Here is an 8,866-nt window from a genome sequence, read left to right as displayed (position 1 = left end):
ACAATCAAAGATGGGAGGAGCCACAAAGATTTGATCAACCCTCATGGCAGCAACCACCTCCAGTGAACTATCAACAACCACCACCATATGCCTATGAACCCTGTCCTCAACATGACTTTGGACCACCATACTCACAAGCCCCTTTCCACCATTCACCTCCATATGACCCTAACCCACATCCACCATACCAACCACCTTATGAACCAAATGAACCATACATAGATCCACCCCAAACCTCCATAGAGAAAGCACTTGCCGATCTAAACTCTACTATACAAGCTCACTTCACCCAAATCAGACCACCAAATACCTTCAACAATTAACCCTCAAGCTCTAGTGCACTTCCTTGTCAACCACAGAATAATCTCTCCACCTCATCACCACCATCCATGGAAGAGCACCCACATCCATCAATCTAAGAGCAAGATGATCCCAATTATGCTATTGATATGGAACAGGAAAGAAAGAATCATCTTCGCGAATCCATACTTCATAAAGAGCTAGAGGAGGCCCTACGGGTAAGGGTAGGAGAGACCCTTGAAGATGAAAGAATAGTTGAAAGGAGTTGTCATAGAAAGAAAAACATCGAGGATGAGTACAATTTTATACTTAAACAACTGGACAAAGCAGCAATTATTAAAAAGGAAAAAGTGGTTGCAGACTTAAGAGATGCTGTACCTCCATTGGAAAGTCCAGTCACAGAGCCTCCTTCCACGGTGTTTGATGTTGATGTTGAGAAGAGCGTACAACCTCCAAGACAGATCATGGTTGAAGATTTTGTAGAGGTTGATCAAGAGGTAGAAGATGTCAGAGAATAGCACAAGGGAGTGGAGCTTGCAATTTCATTAAAAATACCTCCCCCTAAGTTGCCATCATCCTTCACAACGTTCAAGTGGGTAAAATTCATATCCCATAGCTTTCTAATTCCACTTGAATATGGGCTACTGGAGACGGATGGTCAACTTAGAGCTCTTTGTGGCATTAAGAGTAAGAGGAAGATGGCCAATGGTAAGAATTGTCCTGCAAGGTTCATTATGGTTGGAAGATTTAAGTTTAAACGCAAAGGTTGGTATAAAGCTCAACTGAATGGGTCTAGGAAGTTGTTTGGCCGCTTACGTGAGAATTCAGACTGCTTGCCACCCGGAGGGAACAATATTGCTCAACCAAAAGACAGGTGCAAAGGCAAGGTCTGGGACCCCGGAATCCATTCTATCAATCACCACTCTTGGGGCCTGGTCACTTGCTTTAACTTACTTGAAGGTTTTCTGCGCCTAGTTTGGGACCCCGGAGGTTACTGGAATCACAAACATTGGTGGAGATTCCTGGATGAGTTCAAACACAAGCCACCATAGCAGAAAGCTCACCAAATGTCCAACTTAAGGACTTTAACTAAAAGTGCTAGGTGGGAGACAACCCACCATGGTATGATCGTTCATTTTTCATTTTTATTTAGTTTTATTTGTTTTCGAATTTTATTTTATTTTGTTATATTAAACCTGGAGTTTTGCATCACATTCATATTAACACTGCATTCTTCATTTTTCAGATTTAAAAAAAAAAAAAGAGCGAGCACGCGACGCGTCCGCGTCGCAAGGAGATGGGAGACAATATTAATATGAACAGAGAGTTTCGCAGGAGTAGCGCTGGAGGCATGCCAATGGCACAAATCACCCCACGCGACCGCGTCATATGGGAATAATGGCCTCCCACGCGACCGCGTCACTCACACGGCCGCGTGACCTAAAATCGGCATAAAAAAGGGTGTATGGCAGAAAGTTGACCTGGAGTTGGGCTGGAATCGTGCTGGAAGCCCAAGCCTCACCACGCGAACGTGTGCCCCACGCGTCCGCGTCATATCCCCATGATGGCCACTCACGCGATCGCGTCAACCACGCGACCGCGTCACCCAGGATTTTGGCAATACTAAGTTTTGAACAGAGAGTTGTGCGACCGCGAGGCTGCACTCGTGCCACTAGCACAAATCAAGTCACGCGATCGCGTGCCCCACGCGTCCGCGTCGCCTGACCTTATTGCGCACCACGCGGCCGCATCACCCACGCGATCGCGTCGCCAGCGTCGCACACCTTAACCTCATATGCCAAAATATCTTATTTTTCTCTTCCCCAAATCCTATTTTCTCTTTTCCCTCCTTATTTCTTACTTACTTCTCCTCTCTTTCTTTCCCTTCTCATTCTTCTTATCTTTCATTTTATTTTACTTCATTTATTTGCATATTTCATTCATTGCATTATTTTCACTGGTGTTGGAATTTTATTTTGGGTCATTGTGGATTATTTCATAATTATTTGACAATTATATATTATTTTTTTTAAAGGATGCTTGCATGTTCAATTTAATACTTTCAAATAGCTTATTTACCATACATGCTATGTGTTTGTGAAAAAGCCCATATGGCATTATGCACTTCTCTATTATACTTTATACTACTTAATGCTTGCTTTTCATAAACTCCCTTTACTATTTTAATTGAATATAATTGTCAATACAAACATGGTAATTTCTTACAAGTAATGCTTGGTCTATGCTACTCATGCCCTTTTCCGGCTTGCCAATAAACACCCTGCATCCACTTATCTTTCGATGCACTGGCTATTTTTCATTGCTGGTTTTTCACATGTACTCGAGAGCATGTGTTAATGTCAATTACATCCTAATGTGCATCCATCACCACTCTTCCATTCTCTTCCTTGCTATATATCTATTTGAATTTAATTTACTTTCTCTTCCCTTCTTCAGGATGGCCACCAAGGAAGGAAAGGAGAAAGCTACTCCCAAACCGCCGGTAAGGAAAGGAACAAAAAAGAGCCCAGCTGAGAAACCACAACCCCCATCCACTTGCACATCTTAGCATGCACTGAGGACGGTGCAATCTTTAAGTGTGGGGAGGTCGATACCGATCTCTATGGGTTAGTACTTTCTTGTCTCAAACACCAATATTTAAATTTTCTTTGTAGACTAGTTGTTACATTTGCATGTTTGTTTGATTTTTTCATATTTTACCACTTGGTTGAAGTAATATTTTCTTTTTCAAGAAAATTTTTAGAAAATTTCACTAATTTGAATAAAATTTAATGTTACACTTGTTTGAAGAGATATTATACTAGAACATGGTTTAGAGCTTGAACATACAAAACCTATGAGATTTTGAGCCTATTTGAATTGGTTGCATTTTATCAACCAATATTTTATTTTTAGTGTGTATTTTTCTCTCTAAAATTGTGATCTTTGTCTTGCTTAATTCTATATTTCCATAATTTAATGTATGCATACACTTACATGATTGAGGCCTTTGTTTCACTGAGCTTACATACCCATATGGCCTTACATTTCATTATCCTTTGCAAACCAATTTGAGCCTATTTTACCCCTTTGTTCTTTACTTTAGCACATCATTAACTCTAAGCAGAAAACAATAATGTCCTTAATTTGAATCCTTAGTTAGCTTAGACTAGTGAGAGTGCTTATGATTTAAGTATGGGAAATTGGGTTTGGAAATATTTGGTTTGAGAATTGAGTATGTTAGAATTTTCTAAAAATGTGAAAGAAATATTTAGGACATGTTCATACATTCAATAAATTAATCATATGCATTGAGAAAAAAAATAAATAAATAAATAAAAATATATATATATATATAAAAGAGAGAGAGAGAAAAAGAAAAGAAAAAGTGCAAATAAGAGAAAGGGGACAAAATGCCCCAAGGTAAGTGGTGAAAGCAATGCATATGTACGGTACTTAGAATTAGAATGCATGAATACATGGTTAATGGACAGTTGGGTTTCTGTATTATGATTACATGGATTGTTTAAGTTAGGTGGAAAGTTTAAGTTAATTAAGGATTCAGATTTTAGTCCACTTGGCCAAATACAATCCTACCTTGACCCTAACACCATTACAACCCTTAAAATACCTCTTGATATGTGTATCTGTGCATTAAATTTGTATTGATTGTTAGATGAAGAGCAAGCCTTAGAAAGCAAGGTTAGAAGAGAATTGAGAGAATCGAACCTAAAAACACTTGAGTAATTAGAGTGTATACACTACTAGTGAGGGTTCGATGCTCAATTCCTTGTTCCCTGCTTTCATGAGCTATTTTCTTCTTGCAAGTCTATTTGTACTTCATTTTCATGATTTGAATTAGTGAAATCCAGTTCATATTTTCTCTTGAAAGATTTGTTTACTTTTAACTAAGTAGGTAGAAACATTTTGCATGTAGTTACATTCATAGGTTACATTTCATACATTCTACCATCCCTCTTCATCTTTATAGCTTCTCTTGAACTTAGCATGAGAACATGCTATTGTTTAAGTGTGGGGAGGTTGATAAACCACTATTTTATGGTTTATCTTGTGCTCAATTGAGTGGTTTTTATCTACTCTTTACCCACTTATTCATACTAATTGCATGGTTTTACATTTGCCTTCCTAATTATGTGCTTTGATTGAAAACATGCTTCTTTGGCTTTAAATTACCAAATAATAATCCTCCCTTATTACCATTAGATGTCTTGATATGTGTGTTAAGTGATTTCAGAGATTACAGGGCAGGAATGACTTGGAGGATGGAAAGGAAGCATGTAAAAGTGGAAGGAATACAAGAAGTTGGAGAAATTGCTAAGCTGTCCAGCCTGACCTCTTCGCACTCAAACGGTTATAACTTTAGCTACAGAAGTCCAAACGACGCGGTTTTAGTTGCGTTGAAAAGCTAACGTCCGGGGCTTCAATTTGATGTATAATATGCTATAGTTCCCCTGACTCTAAGCGGCGCGACCGCGTGATCCATGCGGCAGCGTCGCAGTGACGGAAATCCAGCGTGGCAAAATTCAAAACCAGCGAATTCTGGACTGTTTTTGACCCAGTTTGCGGCCCAGAAAACACAGATTAGAGGCTATAAAGTGGAAAAATACATCCATTCATGAGGAAGCTTCCATAATTCACAATTTTAGGAGTAGATGTAGTTTTTAGAGAGAGAGGTTCTCTCCTCTCTCTTAGGATTAGGATTTAGGATTTCTTTTAGTTTTAGGAGTGACTCTCAATCCCAGGTTCTTTATTTTTATTTATTTTTTCAATTTAATTTATGAACATCTATGCCAGATTTAATTTCTTTTGTTAATGCAATTCGAGGTATTTTCAGATTTAAGATTGCTTTGCTTATATTGATGCTTTTAATTTAATTTAGATATTTTTCTCCCTTTTGGCTTTGGTCAAGTGATTAGTAGTACTTGAGTTATCAAACTCAGCAAGTGATTGAAATTGGCAGATTTTGCTTTAGCTAGGATTGCTCTAACAATAGTCTCTCCACAGGAGTTGACTAGGACTTGAGAATCAAGCTAATTAGTCCACTTGACTTAACTAAGTGGGATTAAAATCCAATTCTCATCACATCTGATAAGGATAACAAGGACAGGATTTTCGGTTCTCATACCTTGCCAAGAGTTTATTTTACAGTTATTTATTTATTTTTATTGCTCGAAAATATACCTGTGCGCATTGCCCAAACTTCCAAAACCCCCAATTTACAATCTTCATAACCAATAATAAGAACATACTTCCCTGCAATTCCTTGAGAAGACGACCCGAGGTTTGAATACTCGGTTATCAATTTCAAAGGGGTTTGTTACTTGTGACAACCAAAACATTTGTATGAAAGGACTTTTGAAGGTTTAGAAACTATACTTGCAACAAGGATCCATCCGCATGTTTCTAGACCACGCAAAAGTTCTCTCATCAAAATAGCGCCGTTGCCACGCTAATTTTCGTCACTGCGACGCGGCCGCATGGATCACGCGGTCGCGTCGCCAAGCGTCAGAGCAACTATGGTATTTTATATATCAATTCGAAGCCCCGGACGTTAGCTTTCCAATGCAACTGGAACCGCATCGTTTGGACCTCTGTAGCTAAAGTTATAGCCGTTTGAGTGCGAAGAGGTCAGGCTGGACAGCTTAGCAACTTCTTCATCTTCTTGTATTCCTTCCACTTTTGCATGCTTCCTTTCCATCCTCCAAGTCATTCCTGCCCTGTAATTTCTGAAATCACTTAACACACATATCAAGGCATCTAATGATAATAAGGGAGGATTATTATTTGGTAATTTAAAGCCAATGAAGTATGTTTTCAATCAAAGTACATAATTAGGAAGGCAAATGTAAAACCATGCAAATAGTATGAATAAGTGGGTAAAGAGTAGATAAAAACCACTCAATTGAGCACAAGATAAACCATAAAATGGTGGTTTATCAACTGGCATGTTTGAGACAAAGCCACCTCTGTTCTCAATGATGCCCCGCTCAGTATTAGGTTCATGGTCAGTAGTCATCTGTACAGCCTCCCCTCCCCTTGACAGAACTTGCAACATGAAAATAATTAATTAAGAGTGAAATAGCAAGAATAAAGATACATATTACTACTTATGTACGCATAAAAGAAAAGCACAGCAGTGAAGAAAACAGAGACTGAATCTGAATTAAAAAATGGAGACTCAATTGAAGATACTAGTATAATTACTACGAGCAGAAGCTAGTTACTAATGCCTAAACACCACAAAAGAAGCAAAATCAAAGCCAGATTGAGGCCTAATCAATTTTCAAAACCTAATCTAATCCTATTTTAACAACCTAAAAATCCACTAATCAGAAAACAAATCTAACCAGATCGCTTGTCCCTCACAACTCTCGCCATGTTAAACGAAGGGAATCTTGTGAAGGCCTTCGACAAAACGTCGTCGTTCACCTCGTTCCCTAGGTCGCCACAGAACAAGCGATGGTCGTTCTCCGGCCACTCAGCCAGCGAGGGATCCTCCCATGTCTGCCCGGCGGCACATCGGGGAACTGCCTTTCACTTCGCATCGGTCTTGTGGTCGACGTCGCTGCTGGCTATGGCAGCCTTCACGCTCTCGAGAGCCTCCGAGGTGATGGTCTGGGCGTCGCGCTGGAAGAGTTACTGAGCGTCACGCTGGAATTGGTGGTGGTGTGACGGTGGAGGAGGATAGCTGTATGCGGCAGCAGCGGGGGCAGCGGCGACGGTGGGAGGAGGGGGACGAAGGGGTGGGACGTAAGGCGGTTGTTGAAGGTGGAAGGGAGTGGGGAAGTAAGAGGGATCAGAGGAGTAGGTGAATTGAGACGAGGAGGAGAAAGATGAGGAAGGGTTTGCCATGGAATTTGATCGATCTATTTGGGATCGAAATTAGGGTTTGTTATCAGACACATGTTAGAAGTTCAGTGTTTATTTCTTTTGATTTGTGTGCTGGAAATGGGGCTCGGGGCAATGGTAGGTTTAGTTTATTATTTCCGACGGAAAAATTTAAATTACAGACGAATTTTCTGTCTGTAATGTAGTATTTTTGTCTATTTTATTACAGACGGAATTTCTGTCTGTAACTATTTTCCACAAAAAAAAATTAATTTTTCCGACAGAATTATCGACGGATTCTTTTTTCCGTCTGTAATTTATGCTAATTCATTTTTTTTTATTTTCCGACAAAAAATCCCTCTGAAATTCCGTCTGTATTTCCGTGGGATAAAATCCGTCGGAAATATCCATTTGTAATAAATAGTTTTCTAGTAGTGAGAACACTTATAAGTATAAATAATAAAAGAACATAGAAGTCAATCAGTCATGCAGCACATACACACAATCACAGAGATATGCGCAAACAAGCATGATGCATGTCTAGTCCTATCGCAGGTAATGAGCTCATTTTTCGGTTTCGACCCGCACCCAACGCAATCCATCTCGCAAGTCGGATAAGGCATTCCAGCGACATAACTTCTACAAGTTTCTAGTTCTTGCAGGCACTGATTCTCCAGCTGAAGTATGTGGAACATGACCTCTGCAAGTACTTGTAGGTGCTGATTCTCCAGTTAAAGCATGTGACCCCTTCTCTTGAAAGCCATTCTATATTTACGAGCATCCCCGCACAATCACAAACAAAGCCCACGACTTATTAACATTTATTCTTCGACACCTTAACCATACTATCGTCACCCTCTCGTGAACTTTCCATAATCACACGTGCTGATTTATCTTCTCTGTTTCTTTTAAAACCAAAACCACCTCTTTGTGATATTCACCAAAACCTTTAAAACAATTTCACTTAAACTAATTCTTCTTTCAAAAGACAAAGAAAAATCATTTATTAGTTTAACCCCTCAGCAAGGCTTCTAGACTTTAGGGGAGTAACAACCAATCTCATTTTCTTAAGTTCGTTAGAAATCCTTAATAATCATTGTTTTCTTAAATTGAATTAATTAAATAAAGTTTCTAAATCAAATCAAAACTAAATCATACAAATCAAGAGTTCCGAACTAATTTCAAAACAAAAACCAACCCCAGTTTCATCCGTAAAACTAATTCTTTAACTTTTTCCAAGACGTCGCAAAATGAAATCATTCAATCAAAATTCAATTACTTTTAAAGTTCACTTAAACTCCTCTGAATGAAATTCTTAAGTCAAATTCAAAACATAAGCCCTTTTCATATTTTAAATCAGCCTTAAAATATAATACTTTTTTTAAATAATTTAAAATCATAAAATAACTATTCTCTGAATAAATCAAAAATCAAATAATACAATTTCTCAAATCCAATCTTTTTTTATATAACATTTCAAACAAAGTCTTAAATTTTATAACAAAATTTCTGTAACATCTCCCCTAAAACTCGAACTTTGCCACCCTTCTCGGGTCCTATCCAAACGATTTATCAAACTCTTTCAAATAATACAATAAATCAAAATCATTTCTAATATCAAAACATTTATAAAATCAAACCAATTAAAAATTCAACCGCTTCCAAAATCAAACTATTTTTATATCTCAAATCAAGTCATCAATTCATCAATTTATTT

The 8,866-nt window shown here is 38.3% G+C and overlaps 1 pseudogene; it reads right to left on the bottom strand.

Moving 5' to 3' along the window:
* Positions 1 to 6,663: 6,663 nt before the first annotated feature.
* On the bottom strand, positions 6,664 to 7,173 carry LOC110267451 (uncharacterized; annotated as a pseudogene).
* Between the last annotated feature and the right edge of the window lie 1,693 nt (positions 7,174 to 8,866).

The sequence above is a fragment of the Arachis ipaensis genome, chromosome B10 (assembly GCF_059453495.1).
Source record: "Arachis ipaensis isolate K30076 ecotype BB chromosome B10, ASM5945349v1, whole genome shotgun sequence".
Taxonomy (NCBI): domain Eukaryota; kingdom Viridiplantae; phylum Streptophyta; class Magnoliopsida; order Fabales; family Fabaceae; genus Arachis; species Arachis ipaensis.
Note: the sequence above shows the minus strand (reverse complement) of the source record. Positions and strands in the feature narration are given on the sequence as shown.